We start from the raw sequence: 27,818 nt of genomic DNA, 5'->3' as shown, positions 1-27,818 counted from the left end.
AGAGATAGAGAGAAGTCGGGGAGGGAGAGTGTACCGAGAGAGAGAGGTCGGGGAGGGAGAGCAGTGAGAGAGAAGGGGGAAATAAATTTTATTTAAGTAAAAATTTCCCACGTATTTTTTAGTTGTAAAGGGGGAACAATTTGTTCCATGTTTTTTTAATTTTTTAAAAAGCAGTTATATACAACGGTCGGCCATGAAACTGATGTGAATAATGCTGTTTCACATCGGTTTGAGAGCAACTGATGTCAAAAATTATTTTTACATCGTTTTTTTTGTAACTGATGTAAAAAGTGTGATGTCTATTCCAGTTTTTCACGTAGTGTCACAACCTCCTTTATGACTGGATTTAGCCTTCTTTATTGCTCAATAGTCGGCTTGCATCCTTCCTCTAGCAGAATTTTATGCATGCAATAAGAAGGGTTGATTCCCTTAATATCAGCTATAGTCCATCCAATTGATGATTTGAATTCTCTCAGAATTCTCAAGAGCTTTTCCTCATCACTACCTAAAAGGTCAGATGTAATAATATCAGGCAAAGTAGATGCATCACCTAAAAACACATACCTTAAGTGTTTAGGCAAAGGTTTAAGCTCGAATGTAGGAGCTTCCTCAATAGATGGCTTAAGGTGCTTTGGAGACTTTTTCAGCTCTAGAAATCCAAGAGATTCAAAAGGCATATCCAGCCTTTGCTTCCAAGGAAAAGCATTCAAATACTGTAACTGTTCATCACATTCGTCATCTTCACTATCTGAATCCCCCATCAAGGCTTTCTCTAAGGCATCAGACCTTAGCATTTAATCAAGTTCTGAAGTAACCACTGAATCAACCAGTTCCATCTTTAAGCACTCCTCGTTATCAGTAGGGAATTTCATGGCATTGAAAACATTAAATGTCACATCCTGATCTAGTACGCGCATAGTGAGCTCACCTTTCTGCACATCAATCAAGGTTCAGCCAGTAGCCAAGAACGGTCTTCCCAAGATTATGGGAATCTTTTTATCCTCCTCGAAATCAAGAATTACAAAGTCAGCAGGAAAGATAAGTTTGTCCACCTTGACCAAGACATCCTCCACAATGTCTCGTGGATATGTAATAGAACGATCGGCCAACTTCAAGGACATATAAGTAAGCTTAGGATCAGGTAAATCCAATTTTTTGAAGACAAATAAAGGCATCAGATTGATGCTAGCTCCCAAATCACATAAACACTTGTCGAATGACAAATTTCTGATGGTGCAAGGAATAGTGAAGCTCCCAGGATCTTTAAGCTTTGGAGGAAACTTCTGTTGCAGCATAACACTGCATTCCTTATAAGAGCAACGGTCTTTAAGTCATCGAGCTTCACTTTCCGAGAGAGAATACCTTTTATAAACTTCACATCACTAGGCATCTGTTCAAGAGCTTCAACGAAAGGTATGTTGATATGAAGTTTCTTGAAAAATTTCAAGAACTTAGCAAATTGCTTATCCAGCTTTTGCTTCTGTAGCTTCTTAGAGAAAGGAGGTGGAGGATAGACCTGTTTTCCCCTGTATTACCCTCAGGAGGAGTGTTGACAACAGCTTTCTTCCTTGGTTCCACCTCTGCTTCCTTCTATACATCTTCTTCCGCCACAACTTCAGCTTCTGGAACTTGAGATTTTTCGGGATTTGCAACCTTCCCAGACCTCAATGTGATTGCCTTAACTTGCTCCTTAGTTTCCCCTCTTCCATGGAACTTCTGTGTCACTAGGGAGTGTACCAGGTTGTCGATTCAACAAAGCATTGGAAATATGTCCAATTTGATTCTCCAAGGTCTTAATAGAAACCGTTTGGCTCTTGCACATGAACCTCAACTCTTCCAATTCAGATTTTTCATTAGATTGTGGTAGTTGCTGAAGTTGGAGTTGTTATCTTGGTGCATATTGCAGTTGTAATAACTCGAATTTTTGAGACTCTGTAAAAACGCTTAATAAATAGTAACCCTGACAGACGGGAAAAACTTTTTAGCCCACACTATATTGTGCATGAGAAATTAAGTTTCGGAGTTGATAACATGATTATACGTACCAAATGAGTGTATGTAAATGCTATTAGTTTTCGAAGAAAACGAACTTTGAAAAATAAACGTATTTACGAATTATCGAGGTTTACGGGAATCACAACATAATTATGAATTTAAAACCCTACGGATTTATATCCAAGAATGATACTTCAAAACATAAAGAATAAATACGAAAAAATTTACGCCGCGAACTGTTTACGAGAAATTATTGCGAAAATGATTAAGAGATCGAACAAACACGTAAACAAATAAATAAACGTATCACGCTAACCAACCATGGCAGAAAATTAACCATGGTTACTTTATCAAATAGTATGCTAAGCTATATATGAATGATCACCTAAAGCTAGGAAATAGTAAGCTAAAGCCTAAACCAAGTAGGTTAGCTTGTAACCTAGGGAAGCTAGCAAGATTTGTTCAAAGATATGCCAACATAACTCTAGTTCTAGGACATATACTACAGAATATACAATCAAATACAATCACTTCTCCAAGAAGCACCCAAGCAAGCAACACAAAATTCTCTCTCCCACCTTCTTCTTCTTCAATTCGGCCCTAACCAAAATAAATAAGAAATCAATTTCAAAACTCCAAGCTCTAGTCATGGAAAAAATCCCTCATTAATTCTAAAGCTTCATACATCCTAACCTAAGGTAAGATAAATTTTTAAGCTCATTTTATCAAGATTTGAGGGGTAAAATAAATTCAAGAAAGATAATAGTGAATAGTATGAATGGTAACTTTTCTTTGGTTTCTTGATATTAATGGTTGATTTAGGTTCCAAAAACCCTACCAAACACTCCTAAGACTTCACCATCATCAAGAACACATCTCAAACTTTCAATAAAGGTATAAATCTTTGACCCATCTTTATTTAAGGTATTAAGTTCAAGACTCTTTTGGAACTTAGTTGTATACATAGTTTTGGTGAATGATTTGTTGTAGTCTTGATATTTAGTTAAGTAGATTTAAGGTTGATGATTGTTGCCTCAATAACATGATGTTCTTGAGAGGATTTAATTTGGTGGTGGTGATGTGATGATTTTTGGTGGTAGTATAGAGATTTAAGGCGTAAACGAAACTCGGATCGTAATCGTAATCTCGCTAAAATGAACAAAACATAACATTAAGTTTCTGCAGAAACTTCCAAAGATATAAACTGTAGTTTCTTGAACACTAACACTATTATGATAGAAAATTTTATAATGATCGTTTAGGCGCTTGAATCGCTTGATTCCGATTTACGGATCAAAAGTTATGGCCGTTTTACTAAAAGTGATTTACGCGATAACAACTGCAACAAATTACGAACTTTGGAAATAAAAATGATCGAGTTAAAAATGTTCATAAATCATGAAATTTTTACAGGGAGTAGTAAATAGAGTTCCTTAACTTCTATAAAAATTTCAAGTGAAAATAATGATTTTTAAATTTTATAAAAATATCGGAGCCAAAACTGCGCGATTAGAAAGCCGTTATAACTCATAAGCGGAGCCGATGATGAATATGTAAATGGACATAAGGTACTTCTAAAAGGAAGCGACCGTGACATGGAAAAGTACTTAAAGGAATAATAAGGGTAAAATAAGTGAGAAAACGAATATTAAGTGGCATATTACTACGAGTCGCCGTGAATTAGAACAGGACCTAACGAAACGGTTTGGGTTTATGGTAATAGATTTTCGGGCGGACCCTAGAGCATCCTCCACCTCGAGATACACATGCAAGTTTACGAACCCAACTCTATATACTGTTGTGTTGTGAAAGGATTGTTTTATTATCACTTGCATAAATGCCATGCTTGCAATGATACTAAGTAATTGAGTTTTCACATAATGTAGCGATATTGTACGATACGTATATATCATAAAATGTTTAACGCCGCCACGAGCGTGGCGTATAACTATAAGACCGAGAGTCGATCGAGATTTTAAAATAAAACCCCGGAATCATTCTAGTGATATTTTAGGACGATTAAAGTTCGTAGTAGTTGTGGTCCAAGGGACTCGACGTCCACTTATGAAACATTAAATACCTCGAACTTTTATTAAAACGATTTCCAAAGATCGTATTCCCTGAACTATATTTTATTGTTCGAATAATGAATATTTTAACTATTCATTTATTATAGGATAAGTATTCTTAAATGATTAATTATTTCAAACCCGATTTATTATTAAAGATTACTTTAAATTACTTAAACATAACTTAGTTGAGAAAATTATTTCAAATATTCTTTTAAAGTATAATTATTCGAGGTTTAATTATTTAACGATTAATATTTAATTATTAATTATTTATTAAATGATTTATTATGATTTAAAGATCATAAAACCTGATTTAAAATACATTCTGATTTTCGGAAAATCACTCCAATAATTTCAGATCGTCGGAGAATATTATCTCGACTTATTTTAAATATTTTGAATATAGTTTCAAAAGAAATCCCCCTTATTTACTTATCTGTTGACAACGGTCAACTCACATCCTTAGTACTTCCTCCGAAAACTTTTGGAAGTACATATATATATATATATTTGAGATGAGCTGTGCCTATCAACAAGCAAAACGCTTGGGGAACTTCGATATAGTTCGATGGTTCCAAGTATATGATAGGATTCTTAAAAGGACAAGGAGGGGTAGAGATCCAGTACTTCATGGACTGGGGAGACTGCCATATTTATTTTCCGTATGAGAAGGTACCATGTGTACTGAAGGACATATGAAGTATGCAAAATAAAACCGGGTGGAATGGGTAAGCATATAAAGCCCAAATGCGGCTTGGGTAACAACTAGGATGTTAGGAAGTCGTCCCTCTACATGTAGAAAAGGTTATTGTTACCGTTATACGACTGATCATCATATCTCGGAGGCTCCAGTGAATGTCCTAAATTCTTCCAATTGGAATTTTGATGCAATACCGTAACCCAAGCCTAGGTGCTGGGTTTACCATTAAGGTATTCACAGGATAATAAATCCACTAAAGAATTGTTTTCAAAAGAAGGGGTGTAACACCAAGGAAAACTATTTTTAATATAACACATTTTTCGTATATAGCATTATACTTGAGTTTATCATATAGTCATTTAATACTGTACATTATTATGCTGGGCATTATAGCTCACACTTGTTTTCTTAAATTGACACAACACAACAGTGAATCAAGATGCCTATCATAAAACTCACAGCCAGGAAACAGGTAGGAAACGACCAGCTATTCCGTAGGATGTTTCGTGCTGTACCACAGGTAGACCGAATAAGCTGGATTGGTTTTCAGTTGTTTTTAGTCCGGCTTATTTACAAGTATGACCTATGTGAGATAATGAATAAGAAACGAATATTTGGCCGACGGACTAACCTTACTTAAAGGTTATTTCCCCGGTAAGACTTACTTACTTTTGGGTTGTAATAATTATCACTTTGCAGATTTATTTACTCTAGTAATGATAGTTCATTTCCAAGATAATAACCTATAAGTGTGTGTGTGATAAGTGTGGGGTTGTAAAAGTGTGAGTATTTATATATGGTGATACGGGATAAGGGTTATATAATATTCACGATAGCGTGGCCTCCTAGATACTTGACCCCGGATTTTGGGGCGCCACAGAAATGGTATCAGAGCCTTAGGTTATCAAATCTTGGAAATGATAGGATATAAAATATGTAGACATAAGAATAATAAATAAGCAATTAGAGCTCAAGTCGAGTTCATCTTTAGGCTACTTGGGTAGTTTTGACAGTTTTACCCTCAAGGGAATTCCGACTCTAAGTTAGTAACACCTTGCGTATTGTGTCAGGTACCAGTGGAGCCTATGGGGGAGGTTGACCCTGTTGATGATATTATGGCCCCTGAGCGTGACCCTACTCCCGAGCCGGAGGACCCACCCATTGATGACTCAGATGATGACCCTACTGAGGATCCCCCGAAGGAGGAGACTGACCTTCCTGTCCCCATGGCTGATGACGTTGAGATGCCCCAGATAGATGGCATAGACTGGAGGTATATAGAGATGTACCCTCTCCCGACTGTTCGCTCTCCTACACCTTACCCAGGGATGTAGAGCCCTTTGCCCGACACTAATGAGGACGAGGAGGATGGGATGGACGTACAGACCTACGAGGCTAATGACATATCCTCTAGCGACCCAGACTCACCTCTACCACCCCCACCGACTATACATGTAGCTGTGCATGACTAGATAGTTGTAATAACCCCAATTTTTGGGAAATTTTTGAAACTCTTATGAATAGTGTTTTTGTTGAATGAGAAAACTTTTCATGCCACACTATGTAGGGATTCTGATATGGATATTCTGAGATTTTATTAGTACTTTATATGGGATATAAGTGTATGTAAAGATCGTCAGAATCCAAATCCGAACACTTTGATTTTTCCCGGAAATCCAATAGATACGGAAAGAATTGAGTATAAGGTAACAGGATAAAAAGGATTTAAATTAAAGGATTATAAGAGAGGATCATAAAAGGAATACAATATATTGAGAAAGGTTAAGGGAACCTAAGTAATAAGATCCCGGGTATGATCCCTCAAACGATAAACGAAAATGAAAGTTAAGCGAACCGTATAACAGATCAGCGGTCATTAGGCAAACGATTAGGTAGTTAATCAAGGGGATTAGTGGGGATGATGTCATCCAACCAATAGAAAGAGGACAAGGAGGGGAGGATGACATCATGAGGATGACACAAGCATGACATGGGAAGGAAGGAGGTGTGGTTGAATGAGAACCACACAAATTCAAGGGCAACAAGGTAATTGACTAAATCAAACACAAAAACAAAGCAACCAAGCCAAGTAAAATCATTTTCATCAAAATCAAAAAGAAACCAAGGCATTGTTCTTCATGCTCTCGGCTAAAACAGAACCAGAACACTAAAACTGCTGTATCTCCTTCATTTCTCACTCAAATATTGTGTTCTATAGCTCATTGGAAAGGTATTGAGATGGCCTACAACTCTTTTTCACAAGTCTCGTCAAAATAATCATGGTAAGACCCTCATTTTTACAGTTCTTTAAATCGGACTTTTAGAAACTTCAAAGCCTAACTTTGTGTTCTTGATTTCTTTGGAAAGATCAAGCTTGTAGGAGGCTCCCTAAGGCTTCCTAGCAACTTAACACCTCCCAAGGAAGGTATAAACTTCAAACCCTAGCCTTTACTTTATTTGTTAGTAAGTTTAATGGTTGGTGTTGTGAAATGAGAAGCATGGATTGTGATTATTAGTAGTTTGGTTTGATTTGGAAGTGTTTTGGTAATTGAAGCTTGATTATAGTTCATAGGTCTTGATTGTGGTTGTTTGAGTTGAAAACCTTGGAGATTATGGACTGATGTGGTATGGTTTATGTGAAGTTTTGTTGTATTGATGGTTATGAGTTGGTTGGTGATTAATTGGAATGGTTTAAAATATTGGAAATCGCGTAAACATAGCCGTCGTAACGTCCGATTTTCTTTAGACTGTTTTTGTGCATAACATTAGGACCCGAGAACCCCCTGCTAAATTATGACAATTGCCATGTCTAGATAGCTCATGTTACGAGCTTCGTTTTGATATGTAGTTCGTTCGATTCCGATGCACGGTTTAGGAGAAACGACCGTTTCAAGTAACGGCATTTCGCGAACGAAACTTTTCCCCTCGCCTTACTTTGAAACATAGGTTAAAGACCAAAAAGGGTTAATTAATGTATGAAACATTTATGGTAAGTGTGTTAGGCAGTTGGTAAGACACTCGCGAAGGAATCGCCTTAAAACTCGTAAAGGTTAAATTATTAAAAATGGTGGAGCCGAGGGTACCCGGGTGACTTAAGCAAATCAGTAAGCGCAAAACGAGCGTTAGAGTCTGAGTTGGTTAGAGTATAGATTTACAAGTGACTTTGGTTTAATTCCAACTTACTTGTTGCTTATAGCTTACCAGACTCGTCCCGAGCCATTCGTAACCCCCAGTCGCTCAGGCAAGTTTTCTACCTGATATACTGTTGTTGTGATATAAATATATGTATATGCATTATCTTGTGATAGTGCATGATTGTTATTAGCAAATTTTGCGATATATTGGAGCATGCTGATATGGTATATATGCATGTCTGTTTCATAATCTGGTTATCTATCTGTTGATTTCAATGCTTATAGTTGATAATACCTATGCTAGAGAATAGCGGTAACTTGCATATACCCTTAGTATAGGGACCCAAAGGTGAAAACATTTTCTAAAACCGGGAGTCGAGGATCCCGAGTAGATTTTATATATATATATATATTTATATATATATATGGTTATAGTTTTCAAAACTATTAATCGAATAAGGTTTATTCGATAACTTTATTTTATTAATGAATATTATCTTGAATATTCATTCGAGGACTTATGACTCCTTTATATTATTTATTGAATATTACTTGGATATTCATTTGAGGATGTATGACTCCTTTATTTTATTTAATGAATATTATTTATAATATTCATTCGAGGTATTATGACTCCGCTTATTACTGAAATATATTCTTTATTTTATTAAAGAATAAGGTGTTAATAATCAAACTTATTTTCGATTATTCAAATAAAGATAATACTTTCATATAAGTGTATCTTTGGTTATTTAATACTCGTTTCAAGTATAAGTTTTAAAGTTTCTACTTCAATTATTTTTATAAAGATTATTCTTTATGGGAATATTATTTAAATAATAATATTCAGATATTTTCTAATATATCGGGACTGATTTATTTCATTAAATCAGCTTTACTCCAAACATTCTTAAAAATGTTTTCGAGTCTTCAAAATGATTTTAAAAGTTAGAGCGGATCCCAAAACTCGTTTTCCGATTTAAGATCTTCCTTTCGAAGGAGACTTGAATATTCGCTCAAAAATCTTGGGGATCCGGCTCTGTGGTGTATTTTATATTCGCAACATGGTAGCTGTTTTGAGAAAACAATTTGATTACTTGCCCAATGTTCGGGAAGTAAGTCCATCTGATTGAGTCGGCATAAGCGACAGGCCGGGGTACGGTCTATAAAGTGTAAGTGGCTGGGTGGCAGTCCATCAACGCGTGAGTGGTTGGGTAACGGTCTAGCGCGAGGTCCTAATGCGGCCAGGGTGATGACCGGTGAGGAATTCATCCATCTACAGTAGAAAAGGTTACTTATTGGTATCTTTGCCTGATCAGCAAGATATCTGGTTTATGCCAAAATTCTTTTCCTTTCCAAAATTCATTGGATATTATAACTCTGTTCATACTTTACATGACAGAGATTTTCAGGAAATGTATGAGATATATATATATATATATGGATATATATATCAGGACTTAATGAAGTATCTCGTAACTTCATTATTTATAATGATATTTCAAAGATTGAATCTATTCAAGTCTTATCTTGTAGTCTCATCTATGTGATGAACCTTTGAAACTGATTATAACTTGAACGGGGGTAGTTCAAGTAGTATTTGGTAAAGATATAAGTATTTTGGGGTATCTTGTAACTTCATCTTTTAAACTTATATCTAGTTAATGATTGTCTTATGAATGACAAAGATTTTCGGAAAAACGTTGAGACAAGGTTAGATATATGAGATCACCTTGCAACGATATTTTTTGTATATACAGTTATAAACTGGAACTCTGTGTATATTATGGATGGAAGAGGACTTCCAAGATTTTGAAAAGTATATATGTATATATACTGAATATTTTGCGACTTCGTCGCATTAAGATATCAAACTTGGTTCATTTCTTTTGACCAAGACTTTCATGAGTACTATGAGAAGGCTCATATACTATTAATCATTATACATATTATTTTGGTGGGCTTGCTGCTCACCCTTGCTTTATTTCTTCATCACACAACAACAGTTAGGAAAGATGGCCAGACTCCAGCAGACCCAGCGCAAGCGCGTGGGAAGCGTCCCGCGTCTTCCCGTTGATGTTGTAGCTGCTATAGCTGCAGAGGTAGATCTATTATAGATCAGACCATCTACTTTTGAGAATCAATTATGTATAATTATAACTTGTGGCAGATAATGGCAATTAACTGTAAATTTATCAAGTAATCATTTTGGGTTGTAATAACTTTTAAATTGTGGATTCAAAGACTTGTACTTATTTAAATTTCATCTCTGAGACTATAACGGGTTGTGGTGTGTGTTAGTGTGGGGTCACAGCATAAGGTTATTTATTATTAATTAAGTGGAGTGATATTGTGGAAAGAAAGACCGTGACGACCCGGATCCCCGACCCCGGATCTGGGGGTGTTACAGAAATGGTATCAGAGCTAAGCGTTATAAACCTCAGAGATGATGGGACGTTAAGATAATAAGTTCACTAAGATAATAAGAACTCTTGCCAAGTTCATAGTCGGGCTACCTAACGTAGTACTGACAGTTAAAACCCTTATGGGAACCCTTATAAATATCGTGATAGGAGCGTAGTTCGTTATCGTATATGGTAGCGGGACTCCAAACCCTGAGGTTGAGGAGCAACATCGCGATGATATTTTATTACTAATTGGAGATCGGATTGTGGATCCGATAGAGTGTCCTAATGCAGGACCGGATGATGTTGATATTGAGAATTTAGCGGTTGAGGATGTTGTCCTAGAAGGGATAGTTGTTGAGGAGGATCCCATGGAGGATCCTGACAGGATTGGATAAAGGACCACTGATGAGTTGATGACCATGGTTTGGTCGACTACCAGAGGTAGGATTGGCCGGTCACTACCGGAGGTTCGTTCAAGTTGTAAAGATAGTAGCCCCTTTAACGCGGCTTACTCGTAAGACTGAGAAGTTCGAATGGACAGAGAAATGCGAGAACAGCTTTCAAGAACTGAAGCAGAGTTTGGTGATGGCCCTTATGCTGGCGTTGCCGGATGGAAAAAGAGATTTTGTGAAGTATAGTGACGCTTCGCACAAGGGCTTAGGGTGCGTGCTTATGCAGCACGATAAGGTAATCGCGTACATGTCAAGACAATTAAGGTAATATGAAATTCGATATCCCCGCTCATGAGCTTAGGCTCGTGGCAATAGTTTTACCCTAAGGATTGGAGGCACTACTTATATGGAGAGAAGTGCGAGAATTACCTAAGCCATAAGTGCTCTAGTACATTTTCACGTAGAAAGAGCTCAACATATGCCAGAGGAGGCAGTTAGAGCTAATCAAGAATAATGATTGGGAGATTCTTTATCATTCGGGGAAAGCCAATATGGTGGCTGATGCCCTTAGTAAAAAGGAGAGACTCAAGATGATAATGTCTTTTGGAGAGTTTATAAGAGATTTTGAGAAAATGGAAATAGAAGTGAAGGTAACCGGAGCCGGTACCGAAAAGCTGTTTGAGATTGCAATACAGCCCGAATTATTGGAAAAGATCATATTGTGCCAGAAAAAGTTATGAATGAAGGCAGGGAGCCAACAATTAGGTAAAAGATTAATATCGAGAAAGATGATAAGGGAATAATGAGGTATTCCTATAGAATTTGGGTTCCGAAAGTTCAAGAGCGTAAGGATGAGAACTTAGATGAGAGCCATAGTTTGAGGAATAAGATTTAGAGTAAACCCTGAACGTGATAGTCAGGGAGGTCGCCATCAAGATAGAAGGAACCCATGACATAATGGAGTGGAAAATGAGGATTTTAAATTAAAAGATGACCCCAATTATGGGGAGTAGGATGAAACATTTCATACTAAGGAAACAGAAAGTCGAGTAAGGAAAGGAGACCCGAGACGGTACTCCTATATGGCAATTCATGGACCTGTCTAAAAAGAACTTAGACTATTATCCCCAACCACCACCCTGAGGAGACAGTGCGGTGAGAAATTCTTTCAGGACCTTTAAGTCGCTAAGCTCTCAGAGTTCCATGGAACAAGCTGACCCAGCCGAGGCAAGAGCCTGGCTAAAGGAAATATAGGAATTATTTGAGATTCTAAATGATTGACGAATCACAAAAGACTGTTTTTGTCACTTACCCTCCTAAGAGAGAGACCACCCGCTGGTGAAAGACCGAGAAAGGCACGGAGCCAGAGGATATGATAAACTGATTAAAGTTCAGCCAATTGTTTTCGGGAAAGTAATTCCCAAGGTTATGGAGAGAGTGTAAAAGCTTTAGAGCCAGAACAAAGGCAGACGAGTATGATGAATTGTGAATTTAAGTTGTAAAAGTTGTCAAGATTCGTTCTAAGGGCACGAATCCAGAATGACGGGATGTTGAAATCAATGCTTATGTTGTGTTGGTTCATGAAATAATGATAAGAGAAAGGAAAATAAAAAAAAAAGAAATTGAAGTGGAAAGGAATATAACGGCAATAGAGTTTGAGGTATGATAAGGGAGTTGGGTATGAGGAAACCCTAACGACTCGTAGCAATAGAAATAGAAAAGTATGCATTCGTCAGGATGAGGGTGATTCACCATAAGTTAAAATTGATGGTTGAGGGCATAAGAGATACATATAGTTATCCCCTGTAAGTTGGGAGGATTCGAGGAAACCTTGAGATAATTCGAAGGATAAATAATGAGACGCGGATAGACTAAGGGGATAAGGAAGTAAGAAATTAGGAAAAATTGGATGAAGGAAGTGACCTTCAAGAAGGTGAAATGTAAGACCGGTGGCTTGATACCCAGAAAGGGAGATGCCAGGTATGAAAGATATCCCAACATTGAGGTGACTGTTGAGATAAACAACAAAAGTAAATAAGGAATTATTAAGAAGAAGTTCACGTTGAACACGACCAATATCTTCCAGAACATCCTTGTTATCGTTACCAAATTAGGCAAGACAAGCGGATAACCGTTGTTATCTTTTGGAGGCCATATGGATTCACCTCAATTTGAATAAGGATGCTATTATGAAGTTAGGTATAGACTATCGAGGTAGGAATGATGAATATGATAATCTATCAAGGATATATGACTTGATTTATTCGTGGAAGGATGTAGGTACCTTTTTAAGGTGGAATTAAGGATAGAACATTGGTAACTTAAAATGAATCCTAGGGAACTGCATAAAGGTTGGCATGTCACCCTTAATAGGGATAGTATGAGTTTTGACAGTATGATTGGGAAAGGGTTAAGGTAACAACAACCTTTAAGAATCAGTGGAGAAATTTTGCAGAAGTATATAGACAATGGTTCTACTATTAGTAAATGGTATTGTGATATGCCCTGTATCTAGGGAATACAGGAGGAACGATTGAAGGATAACCTTAGAGGTTTTACAAGGAGAAAGGAAATATTCGAAATTCTCAAGAATAAAAATGTTGATAAAGGAAATATGACATAATTATAATGATGCCAAGTGGGGCACGTGTTAAACCACGAGAAAGTATGGATCGAACCAGTAATGGTCGAAATTGTTCAGGGCAATTAGGACTTAAGATAAAAAATGTTCTAAGTATGATTGAGAGTCAGTCTTGACAGTGATTATTAGCCTCTAAAGATTGAGGCAATAACTTATGGAAAAATGGTGATATTTTTTTTTTCTTTTCTTTCCCATCTGATTTTAAGGAAAACATCTTCACTCAAGCAGTGATCGGAAATAAGGTAGAAAATTTATTTGGAGGTGGTTAAAATGACATTGACTGTAAGGAAATTTTACTATCAGGAAAGGCCAAAGAGGTGGCCGACACTTTAAAGGTAAGTGGATAATTATAGGCGCGTGTGCCAAAAGAAAACAGTGATGATGGTTAAAAATGTGAAGGTTGAATTATGGTTTGGAAGATTGACATTCCTTCTGATGACTGTGCAATACCCAACCGTAATAGTAGTTGGTAAAGGTTTAATTCGTGTAATCGCCAGGAACGGGCTATCTATCTTAGGAGGTACTATCTTGAGAATAATCCAGGACCATGTTTCAAAAAGGACTAAACGAACCTTTGAGTTAAGTCTTCTATTTAAGGCATATGACAAAGAATGGTATTAACCTGCTATCGTTGCTTTGATTGAAACTCTTCTGTAATTTTATCTACTTCATGTCATGAAAGTACGTCAGAGTTTGGAGTGTTCTTCATGAATTGTGATTGGTGGTTATGTTAACTCCTTAGGAGAATTAGATACGAGATGTATGGACTCCGTATGGTTAGATATTAAGATTTTATGGAAAAGTGAATGACGACAGTAGGTCAGTGGTGGACCATAGTAAGGCAGCAATGATTCTGCGAGTAATGAGCTGATTACAACCGTGAGAGTTGTATTGGAATGGGTGTTGAGATTGAGTACCACTAATCGGGTCGTGGTAGTGTATAAGTTATCATTGATAGACTAATTAAGTAGAGTATCTACCTAGTGAATTATTATTCTTTCTTATCAATAGAGAGTCGTATTATTATACGAGGAAGGTTGCGGTGCAAGCATAGAATTCTAGTAGCGATGATGTATAGAATGAGATCCCAGATTCGATTTTCGATGTCGAGGGAGTTTCAAAGGTGATTGTGTATAAGCTCGAGGAAGAGCATGGGTCCATAGAATGATGAACAGAATAGAAATATTTAGGCATGTGAAATAGGATGCTATAATACTTGATGTTGATATAAATACATATATGTTTTGTTCTCCTATGACAAACCTCTATAGTTCAGAGGTAGGTTCCAAGCCAGATATTTTGTGGCAGTATATTTTTTATATATATACAATTCTCTTCAGTTCGTTCTTTTCTCTTCTTTTCATTTCATGTAATTTGAGAAGAACAACCCTTCCAGAAGGGGAGGTATTGCCGAATGACTGTCTATCTGTGTGATAGAAGCCTAGTAGGATACCAACTATTGTTTAATTGCTTGTCAAGTACTAAAGGCTGGCCACCTTATGTACTAACTATGCGAGATAACAAGTGTTCATGATCATAGTGATCTCTCAACAAATTCCTTTACTTCTATATGATTGATCAAACTTTGGGAAATAGAAACAGCTGAAAAAGGAGTAATAAAGTTGTGGTAGTATTCGGAATGGAAACTCATTCGTGATACTAAGGTTGACGTGGTTATTAAAAGGTTATAGAACGCTAACGAGCAAAAGTATAACCAGTATAATATTAGGAACGGAAGGTAGTAGCGATTACGAACTGGAAAAGAATGGGTATTGAGAAGCAAAAGCTCTAATACTAAAAACTATAATGAGAGTCTGTGCAATAGACTTGAAAAAAATTGGAATGATCACTTAACACGGATTGAGTTTTCTTACGACAATTGATCATATGTCAGTATTGAGATATTGCCTTATGAGATCCTTGAGGGAAGACAATATCGATCTCCCTTATATTAGGATGAAGTTGTAGAGCGCAAGATGCTCGGACCAGCAGTGGTCTAAAGGACCAAGGATATGATAGATCTAATCAGAGGACGGCTGGTAGTAACCCAAGATGGACATAAGAGGTATGCTGATTTGACTCAAAAAGGACAAAGAGTATGAAATAGGGGGCCTAGTAATGTTATAGGTATCCCCTTGGAAACCCTTGAAAAGGATTGATGAGGTTCGGAAAGAAAGGAAAGCCAAGTCTACAATTTGTTGGACCCTTGGATATATTAAGACGTTTGGGAAGTTAGCATATGAGCTAGCCCTACCCCCGAACCTGTAGCAAGTTCATAACGTGTTCCACGTATCAATGTTAAGGAAGTGTAATTCGGATGCCAGACAAATAGGGGCATATGAGCGCATAGACATGCAACCAGACGTAACCTATATGGAGCAACCAGGAAGGGTATAGAGTAAAAGGGAACGAGTGCTTAGGAGAAGGGTTATCAAACTAGTAAGAGTTTGATGGTAGAACCACAATGTGGGAAAATTTACTCGAGAGTTAGAAAGTGCAATGCTAAGAGAGTATCCCTATTCATTTTCTATCTGATTCCGGGACGGAATCCTTTTAAGGAGGGGAGACTGTAATAACCCCAATTTTTGGGAAATTTTTGAAACCCTTATGAATAGTGTTTTTGCTGAATGAGAAAACTTTTCATGCCACACTATGTAGGGGTTCTGATATGGATATTCTGAGATTTTATTAGTACTTTATATGGGATATAAGTGTATGTAAAGATCGTCAGAATCCAAATCCGAACACTTTGATTTTTCTCGGAAATCCAATAGATACGGAAAGAATTGAGTATAAGGTAACAGGATAAAAAGGATTTAAATTAAAGGATTATAAGAGAGGATCATAAAAGGAATACAATATATTGAGAAAGGTTAAGGGAACCTAAGTAATAAGATCCCGGGTATGATCCCTCAAACGATAAACGAAAACGAAAGTTAAGCGAACCGTATAACAGATCAGCGGTCATTAGGCAAATGATTAGGAAGTTAATCAAGGGGATTAGTGGGGATGATGTCATCCAACCAATAGAAAGAGGACAAGGAGGGGAGGATGACATCATGAGGATGACACAAGCATGACATGGGAAGGAAGGAGGTGTGGTTGAATGAGAACCACACAAATTCAAGGGCAACAAGGTAATTGACTAAATCAAACACAAAAACAAAGCAACCAAGCCAAGTAAAATCATTTTCATCAAAATCAAAAAGAAACCAAGGCATTGTTCTTCATGCTCTCGGCCAAAACAGAACCAGAACACTAAAACTGCTGTATCTCCTTCATTTTTCACTCAAATATTGTGTTCTATAGCTCATTGGAAAGGTATTGAGATGGCCTACAACTCTTGTTCACAAGTCTCGTCAAAATAATCATGGTAAGACCCTCATTTTTACAGTTCTTTAAATCGGACTTTTAGAAACTTCAAAGCCTAACTTTGTGTTCTTGATTTCTTTGGAAAGATCAAGCTTGTAGGAGGCTCCCTAAGGATTCCTAGCAACTTAACACCTCCCAAGGAAGGTATAAACTTCAAACCCTAGCCTTTACTTTATTTGTTAGTAAGTTTAATGGTTGGTGTTGTGAAATGAGAAGCATGGATTGTGATTATTAGTAGTTTGGTTTGATTTGGAAGTGTTTTGGTAATTGAAGCTTGATTATAGTTCATAGGTCTTGATTGTGGTTGTTTGAGTTGAAAACCTTGGAGATTATGGACTGATGTGGTATGGTTTAGGTAAAGTTTTGTTGTATTGATGGTTATGAGTTGGTTGGTGGTTAATTGGAATGGTTTAAAATATTGAAAATCGCGTAAACATAGCCATCGTAACGTCCGATTTTCTTTAGACTGTTTTTGTGCATAACATTAGGACCCGAGAACCCCCTGCTAAATTATTACAATTGCCATGTCTAGATAGATCATGTTACGAGCTTCGTTTTGATATGTAGTTCGTTCGATTCCGATGCACGGTTTAGGAGAAACGACCGTTTCAAGTAACGGCGTTTCGCGAACGAAACTTTTCCCCTCGCCTTACTTTGAAATATAGGTTAAAGACCAAAAAGGGTTAATTAATGTATGAAACATTTATGGTAAGTGTGTTAGGCAGTTGTTAAGACACTCGCGAAGGAATCGCCTTAAAACTCATAAAGGTTAAATTATTAAAAATGGTGGAGCCGAGGGTACCCGGGTGACTTAAGCAAATCAGTAAGCGCAAAACGAGCGTTAGAGTCTGAGTTGGTTAGAGTATAGATTTACAAGTGACTTTGGTTTAATTCCAACTTACTTGTTGCTTATAGGTTACCAGACTCGTCCCGAGCCATTCGTAACCCCCAGTCGCTCAGGCAAGTTTTCTACCTGATATACTGTTGTTGTGATGTAAATATATGTATATGCATTATCTTGTGATAGTGCATGATTGTTATTAGCAAATTTTGCGATATATTGGAGCATGCTGATATGGTATATATGCATGTCTGTTTCATAATCTGGTTATCTATCTGTTGATTTCAATGCTTATAGTTGATAATACCTATGCTAGAGAATAGCGGTAACTTGCATATACCCTTAGTATAGGGACCCAAAGGTGAAAACATTTTCTAAAACCGGGAGTCGAGGATCCCGAGTAGATTATATATATATATATATATTTATATATATATATGGTTATAGTTTTCAAAACTATTAATCGAATAAGGTTTATTCGATAACTTTATTTTATTAATGAATATTATCTTGAATATTCATTCGAGGACTTATGACTCCTTTATATTATTTATTGAATATTACTTGGATATTCATTTGAGGATGTATGACTCCTTTATTTTATTTAATGAATATTATTTATAATATTCATTCGAGGTATTATGACTCCGCTTATTACTGAAATATATTCTTTATTTTATTAAAGAATAAGGTGTTAATAATCAAACTTATTTTCGATTATTCAAATAAAGATAATACTTTCATATAAGTGTATCTTTGGTTATTTAATACTCGTTTCAAGTATAAGTTTTAAAACTTCTACTTCAATTATTTTTATAAAGATTATTCTTTATGGGAATATTATTTAAATAATAATATTCAGATATTTTCTAATATATCGGGACTGATTTATTTCATTAAATCAGCTTTACTCCAAACATTCTTAAAAATGTTTTCGAGTCTTCAAAATGATTTTAAAAGTTAGAGCGGATCCCAAAACTCGTTTTCCGATTTAAGATCTTCCTTTCGAAGGAGACTTGAATATTCGCTCAAAAATCTTGGGGATCCGGCTCTGTGGTGTATTTTATATTCGCAACATGGTAGCTGTTTTGAGAAAACAATTTGATTACTTGCCCAATGTTCGGGAAGTAAGTCCATCTGATTGAGTCGGCATAAGCGACAGGCCGGGGTACGGTCTATAAAGTGTAAGTGGCTGGGTGGCAGTCCATCAACGCGTGAGTGGTTGGGTAACGGTCTAGCGCGAGGTCCTAATGCGGCCAGGGTGATGACCGGTGAGGAATTCATCCATCTACAGTAGAAAAGGTTACTTATTGGTATCTTTGCCTGATCAACAAGATATCTGGTTTATGCCAAAATTCTTTTCCTTTCCAAAATTCATTGGATATTATAACTCTGTTCATACTTTACATGACAGAGATTTTCAGGAAATGTATGAGATATATATATATATATATGGATATATATATCAGGACTTAATGAAGTATCTCGTAACTTCATTATTTATAATGATATTTCAAAGATTGAATCTATTCAAGTCTTATCTTGTAGTCTCATCTATGTGATGAACCTTTGAAACTGATTATAACTTGAACGGGGGTAGTTCAAGTAGTATTTGGTAAAGATATAAGTATTTTGGGGTATCTTGTAACTTCATCTTTTAAACTTATATCTAGTTAATGATTGTCTTATGAATGACAAAGATTTTCGGAAAAACGTTGAGACAAGGTTAGATATATGAGATCACCTTGCAACGATATTTTTTGTATATACAGTTATAAACTGGAACTCTGTGTATATTATGGATGGAAGAGGACTTCCAAGATTTTGAAAAGTATATATGTATATATACTGAATATTTTGCGACTTCGTCGCATTAAGATATCAAACTTGGTTCATTTCTTTTGACCAAGACTTTCATGAGTACTATGAGAAGGCTCATATACTATTAATCATTATACATATTATTTTGGTGGGCTTGCTGCTCACCCTTGCTTTATTTCTTCATCACACAACAACAGTTAGGAAAGATGGCCAGACTCCAGCAGACCCAGCGCAAGCGCGTGGGAAGCGTCCCGCGTCTTCCCGTTGATGTTGTAGCTGCTATAGCTGCAGAGGTAGATCTATTGTAGATCAGACCATCTACTTTTGAGAATCAATTATGTATAATTATAACTTGTGGCAGATAATGGCAATTAACTGTAAATTTATCAAGTAATCATTTTGGGTTGTAATAACTTTTAAATTGTGGATTCAAAGACTTGTACTTATTAAAATTTCATCTCTGAGACTATAACGGGTTGTGGTGTGTGTTAGTGTGGGGTCACAGCATAAGGTTATTTATTATTAATTAAGTGGAGTGATATTGTGGAAAGAAAGACCGTGACGACCCGGATCCCCGACCCCGGATCTGGGGGTGTTACAATAGTGGCTCAGCTTAACGCTGAACTCACCGCGACATCTGCCCGCATTGTGGAGCTACGACAGGCGCTGACAGCTGAGAAAGCCATCAGGCTAGGATATCCAGGGGACTTTAGAGCTGCTTCCCCAGCCATAACCCGCAGGGAGATCGATGGGATCGAGCTCCGTACCCGGGTTCAGATGAGGATCACGGTGATGAGGGGATACATCCGGGTAGTTGACGCATAGCTGATGTTGGCGGGAGCGATGAGGAGGATGCGAGACCTCACACGTAGTGATAGTGACTGAGAGACGAGTGGTTATTTATGGACCTTGTAAAGGGCTGGGTGACTTGTCACCAATTTTGTTAGGATAGCTAGTAGTAGATAGCATTCCTAGCCCTTTAGGGTACCCCATATATGTATTTGCATTTCAGTATTCAGTACAAGTGGTAATGTATTATAATCAGGTCATGTATGAACTCAGATAGTTGTTTTGTCCCCAAGATATAATTGGGAGACCTTATGGTATATATCTAGCAGTTATTAAGAAATCGATTTCCATATTATTGCACTTGTTAAAAACATGCTAGCTAATAAATGACATGCTTACCTATGAATAAATTAATCCAAATATAAATTTTTTGCAATAATATTGACATATTTTCATTATCAGAACGATGTCACCCCATAGAAGAGGAACCAGGGCACAACCCGCAGAATCTGTTAACCAACAACGGGATGGACCTGACCACATAGTGAATGAGGAAAGCGAAGAAGACCTAGACTATAATGAGTATGATGAGAAAGAGTATGTAGAAGAAGAGGCTGAGGATACCCATCAGGGAGGGAACCCCATGAATGAGTTTATGGAACTTTTAAGGGCAAATCTGAACCAACAGCCCATTCCACCACAGCCGCATATCACCCAACAGACTGCGGCCACTACCTTCAGGGCATTCAAATCCCTCAAACTCCCAGAGTTTCTAGGATTTTCCAACCCCGTTGAGGCACGGGCCTGGCTCAAGGAAATAGAAAAGTCCTTCAAAATACTAGATGTGGAAGAATGACACAAGACCATTTTCGCTTCTTACATGTTGAAAGAGGAAGCTAACTACTGGTGGGAGTCCAAATGAAACCTCGAGACTGATGTTGTGATTCCATAGGATAGATTTACCCGATTGTTCTTAGACAAGTATTTCCCTAGGTTTATGGAAACTCAAATGGAGATCAAGTTTCTAGAGTTGAAACAAGATAAGATGACTGTGGCAGAGTATGAGGCCAAATTTACTGAGTTGTCATGATTTGTGCCTGAGTTTGTGAATACCGAAGAGAAGAAAGCGCGAAGGTTTCAGCTTGGTCTGAAATAGTGGATCCAGAACCGAGTGGCAGTACTAGAGCTAACAGATTATGCCACCTTAGTGCATAAAGCCTCGATTGTTGAAGCTGGCAGTGAGCAAAGTTTGAAGGAAAAGGAAAATAGGAAGAGGAAGATAGGAAGCTAAGGCGGAGGAGGAGGAAGCTACAGGTGCGACCAACCCAGACACCTTTCCAACAACTGCAACCAACCCAACGTGATGTGTTTCCAATGTGGGAAGGTAGGGCACATGAAGAAGGATTTCCCGACATTGAAGCCCCCAGCCTCAGGGATGAGCAGAGCTGCATCCAACCGGCCCCCAACTGCTAGGACCTTCAACATGACCGTTCAGGACGCTGTCCAGAACACTGACGTGATAGCAGGTACCCTTATGTTAAATTTCGAACATGGAAATGTCCTATTTGATTCTGGAGCGACCAAGTAATTTATATCTCAAGATTTTGCTAAAAAGTTAAAACTTAACGCCATACCCTTACGTGAGGTACTACAAGTGGAGATAACAAACAAATAAATAATTCATGTAAATCAAGTACACCCTAAATGCAAGTTGAAATTAGAAGGGAAAGTCTTCGAGGTTGACTTAATCCCATTTGCTTTAGGAGAATTTGATATAATCTTGGGAATGGATTGATTATCCAGTAATGGAGCAGAAATAGATTGTGAGCGAAAGAGAGTGAAGATAAGAGTGCAAAATGGAAAGGAAGTAGTGTTCAAAGGTCATCGACAGACCCATATATTTCTGACCATACGACAAGCAAAGAGATTGTTAAAGAAAGGTAACGAAGTCTATTTGGCTTATGTGATGGATACTAAGAAGGAAGTTTCCAACATACAGGACATACTCATAGTGAATGAATTCAGGGATGTGTTTCCAAAGAACTTACCAGGATTGCCACCCAACAGAGAGATATAATTTTCTATAGAATTAGCACCAGGGACAGAACCAGTGTACAAGGCCCATTATAGGCTAGCCCTAGTTGAGATGAAGGAACTAGCTTCTTAACTGCAAGAGTTATAAGATAACGGAATGATAAGACCCAGTGTGTCGCCATGGTAGCTCCAGTACTGTTCGTAAAGAAAAAAGATGGCAGTATGAGATTATGTATAGACTATCGGGAGTTGAATAAGCTGACTGTCAAGAATAGGTACCCTCTCCCTAGGATTGATGACCTATTAGACCAACTTAAGGGTGCTGTATATTTTTCCAAAATAGATTTGAGGACAGGATATCACCAGTTAAAAATCAAACCTGAGGATATACCAAAGACTGCTTTTCGCACTAGGTATGGGCACTATGAGTTCTTAGTCATGTCATTTGGACTAACTAATGCACCCGCAACCTTTATGGATTTGATGAACAGAGTGTTCAAAAAGTACCTAGATATATGTGTGATAGTTTTTATAGATGATATTTTAATCTACTCAAAGACAAAGCAAGAACATGCAGAACATTTGAGGATAGTCTTAGAAATCTTGAGGAATGAGAAATTTTTTGCCAAGTTCTCGAAGTGCGAGTTTTGGTTAAGATAAGTTCAGTTCTTAGGGCATGTGGTGAGTAGGAAAGGAGTTTTAGTTGACCCCGCCAAGATAGAGGCGGTATCCAATTGGGAAAGACCGACTACCCCAACCGAGGTTTGGAGTTTTTTGGGTTTAGCAGGGTATTACCGGAGATTCGTGCAAGACTTTGCCAAGATAGCCGGCCCACTGACTAGACTTACCCGAAAAACGGAAAAGTTTGTATGGAAAGAGAAATGTGAGGAAAGATTTCAGGAACTGAAAAGGAGACTGGTGTCAACACCAGTGCTCGCTCTTCCCGCTGGAAAGGGAGAGTTTGTGATATACAGCGACGCATCGCATAAAGGACTAGGATGTGTGCTTATGCAACACGGAAAGGTTATCGCATATGCCTCTCGACACTTAAAGGAGTATGAGATCAGATACCCAACACACGATCTAGAATTAGCAGCCATAACATTTGCCCTAAAAATTTGGAGGCACTACCTGTACGGTGAGAAATGCGAGATTTACATAAACCATAAGAGCCTCAAATATATTTTTACTCAGAAAGAACTAAACATGAGATAGAGGAGATGGTTAGAGTTGATTAAGGAATACGACTGTGAAATTTTGTATCATTCGGGAAAAGCCAATGTGGTGGCTGACGCCCTTAGTAGAAAAGATAGACTCAAAATGATAATGACATCTGAGGAGTTAGTAAAGGAATTTGAAAAGATGGAAATTGACGTGAGAATAACTGGTAAAGGAACAGAAGGATTATTTGAGATTAAGCTAGTGCCGGAACTGACATAAAAGATACTAGCGTGTCAGGAAAAGAAGATGAATGAAGAAAGAGAAACATTGACCGGTGAGGAAGTCAAATGCGAGAAGGATGAGAAAGGGATCATAAGGAATGCATCCCGAATTTGGATTCCAAATATGCAAGAGTTAAAGGATAAGCTGCTACACGAAGGGCATAGCTCCAGATATTCGATCCACCCAGGAAGTATGAAAATGTACCGTGACCTTAAGGAATATTATTGGTGGCCTAACATGAAGAGAGAAGTAGCAGAGCGGGTCAGCAAGTGCTTGACATGCTAGAGAGTGAAGGCTGAACATCAGCGACTGAGTGGACTATTACGACCCCTGGAAATTCCGGAATGGAAATGGGAGCATATAGCCATGGATTTTGTGATATGCCTACCAAGAACGAAAACCAATCATGATGCCATATGGGTTATCATAGATAGAATGACCAAGTCCGCGCACTTCCTGCCAATCAATGAAAGGTAAACCTTAGACAAGCTGGTGGATATTTACTTAAAGGAAATTATAGTGAGACACGGCGTTCCTGTTGCCATAGTGTCACATCGAGACCCAAGGTTTAATTCCCGATTTTGGAGAAGCTTCCAGGAGTGTTTAGGCACCAGACTAAATATGAGTACCGCTTACCACCCCCAAACTGATGGGCAAAGTGAAAGGATTATTCAGACCCTAGAAGATATGCTGCGAGTATGTGCCATCGACTTTAAAGGGAATTGGAATGACCACTTACCCCTGATCGAATTTGCCTACAAAAATAGCTATCATGCTAGCATAGGAATGCCTCCGTATGAAGCTCTTTACGGAAGGAGAAGCCACTCTCCCCTATGTTGGGATGAGGTTGGAGAACACAAGATAATAGGACCCGAGTTAGTCCAGCAAACCAAGGAAATGATGGGACTCATTAGGAAGAGATTGGTAGCAGCTCAAGACAGACAAAAGAAGTATGCCGACCAGACCAGAAAAGACAGAGAATATGAAGTACGGGATTCAGTATTGTTGAAGGTATCTCCACGGAAGGGAGTGATGAGGTTTGGAAAGAAAGGGAAGCTAAGTCCCAGATTCATAGGACCCTTTAAAATTTTAAGGAGAATAGGACCTCTACCTTACGAGCTCGCCTTGCCTCCTAATCTGCAACAAGTGCACAACGTGTTCCACGTGTCAATGCTAAGGAAATATCATGCCAATGCGCGACATGTGATAGAGTATGAGCAGGTAGATTTACAACCAGACCTGAACTATGTTGAGCAACCGGTAAGAGTAATGGACCAAAAAGAACAAGTGCTGAGGAACAAGACTGTGAAGCTGGTTAGAATCTTGTGGGGAAATCAAAATGTTGAAGAGTCAACTTGGGAACTAGAAGACGCAATGAGGAATAGATATCCCCACCTATTTTCTAATTGATTCCGGGACGGAATCCTTGTTAGAGGGGAAGACTGTAATAATTCAAATTTTTGAGACTCTGTAAAAACGCTTAATGAATAGTAACCCTGACAGACGGGGAATTTTCTTAGCCCACACTATGTTGTGCATGAGAAATTGAGTTTCAGAGTTGATAACATGATTATACGTACCAAATGAGTGTATGTAAACGCTATTAGTTTTCGAAGAAAACGAACTTTGAAAAATGACCGTATTTACGAATCATCGAGGATTACGAGAATCACAACATAATTACAAATTTAAAACCCTACGTATTTATATCCAAGAATGATACTTCAAAACATAAAGAATAAATACGAAAGGATTTACGCCGTGAACCGTTTACGAGAAATTATTACGAAAATGATTAAGCGACCGAACAAATGCGTAAACGAATAAATAAATGTATAACGCTAACCAACCATGGTAGAAAATCAACCATGGTTACTTAATCAAATAGTAAGCTAAGCTACATAGGAATGATCACCTAAATCTAGGAAATAGTAAGCTAAAGCCTAAACCAAGTAGTTTAGCTTGTAACCTAGGGAAGCTAGCAAAGATTTGTTCAAAGATATGCCATCATAACTCTAGTTCTAGGACATATACTAGAGAATATATAATCAAATACAATCACTTCTCTAAGAAGCACCCAAGCAAGCAACACAAAATTCTCTCTCCCGCCTTCTTCTTCTTCCATTCGGCCCTAACCAAAATAAGCAAGAAACCAATTTCAAAACTTCAAGCTCTAGTCATGGAAAAAATCCCTCATTAATTCTCAAGATTCATACATCCTAAACTAAGGTAAGATAAATTTTTAAGCTCATTTTATCAAGATTTGAGGGGTGAAATAAATTCAAGAAAGATGATAGTGAATAGTATGAATAGTAACATTTCTTTGGTTTCTTGATTTTAATGGTTGATTTAGGTTCCAAATACCTTACCAAGCACTCCCAATACTTCACCATCATCAAGAACACATCTCAAGATTTCAATAAAGGTATAAATTTTTGAACCATCTTTATTTAAGGTATTAAGTTCAAGACTCTTTTGGAACTTAGTTGTATACATAGTTTTGGTAAATGATTTATTGTAGTCTTGATGTTTAGTTAAGTAGATTTAAGGTTGATGATTGTTGCCTCAAGAACATGATGTTCTTGAGAGGATTTAATGTGGTGGTGGTGATGTGATGATTTTTGGTGGTAGTATAGAGATTTAAGGCGTAAACGAAACTCGGATCGTAATCTCGCTAAAACGAACAAAACATAACAATAAGTTTCTGCAGAAAATAACGAAGATATAAACTGTAGTTTCTTGAAATATAACACTTGATTATGATATAAAATGTTATAAGGATCATTTAGGCGCTTGAATCGCTTGATTCCGATTTACGGATCAAAAGTTATGGCCATTTTACTAAAAGTGATTTACGCGACAAAAACTATTACGAATTACGAACTTTGTAAATAAAAATAATCGACTTAAAAATGTTCATAAATCATGAAATTTTTACAGAGAGTATTAAATAGAGTTCCTTAACTTATTTAAAATTTCAAGTGAAAATAATGATTTTTCAATTTTATAAAAATATCGGAGCCAAAACTGCACAATTAGAAATCCGTTATAATTCATAAGTGGAGCCGACGATGAATATGTAAACGGACATAAGGTACTTCGAAAAGGAAGTGAACATGACATAAATAAGTACTTAAAGGAATAATAAGGGTAAAATAAGTGAGAAAACGAATATTAAGTAGCATATGAGTACGAGTCGCCGTGAATTAGAACAAGACCTAACGAAACGGTTTGTATTTATGGTTATAGATTTTCGAGCGGACCCTAAAGCATCATCCACCTCGAGATACCCAAGCAAGTTTACGAACCCAACTCTATATACTGTTGTGTTGTGAAAGGATTGTTTTATTATCACTTGCATAAATTCCATGCTTTCCATGATACTAAGTAATTGAGTTTTCGCATAATGTAGCGATGTTGTACGATACATATATGTCGTAAAATGTTTAACGCCGCCACGAGCGAGGCGTATAACTATAAGAACGAGATTCGGTCGGGATTTTAAAATGAAAACCCAAAAATCATTCCGGTGATATTTTAGGACGATTAAAGTCGGTAGTAGTTGTGTTCCAAGGGACTCGACGTCCACTTATGAAACATAAAATACCTCAAACTTTTATTAAAACGATTTCCAATGTTCGTTTCCCTCCACTATATTTTATTGTTCGAATAATGAATATTATTTAACTATTCATTTATTATAGTAGAAGTATTCTCCAATGATTAATTATTTCAAACCCGATTTATTATTAAAGATTACTTTAAATTACTTAAACATTAATTAGTTGAGGAATATTATTTCAAATATTCTTTTAAAGTATAATTATTCGAGGTTTAATTATTTAACGATTAATATTTAATTATTAATTATTTATTAAATGATTTATTATGATTTAAGGATGATAAAACCAGATTTAAAATACTTTCTGATTTTCAGAAAATCACTCCAATAATTTCAGATCGTCGAAGAATATTATCTCGACTTATTTTAAATATTTTGAATATAGTTTCAAAAGAAACTCCCCCTTATTTACTTACCTGTTGACAATGGTCAACTCACATCCTTAGTACTTCCTCCGAAAACTTTCGGAAGTACATATATATATGAGATGAACTGTGCCTATCAACAAGCAAAACGCTTGGGGAACTTCGATTAGTTCGATGATTCCAAGTATA

The sequence above is a fragment of the Apium graveolens genome, chromosome 6, assembly GCF_009905375.1.
Source record: "Apium graveolens cultivar Ventura chromosome 6, ASM990537v1, whole genome shotgun sequence".
Classification (NCBI taxonomy): domain Eukaryota; kingdom Viridiplantae; phylum Streptophyta; class Magnoliopsida; order Apiales; family Apiaceae; genus Apium; species Apium graveolens.
Note: the sequence above shows the minus strand (reverse complement) of the source record.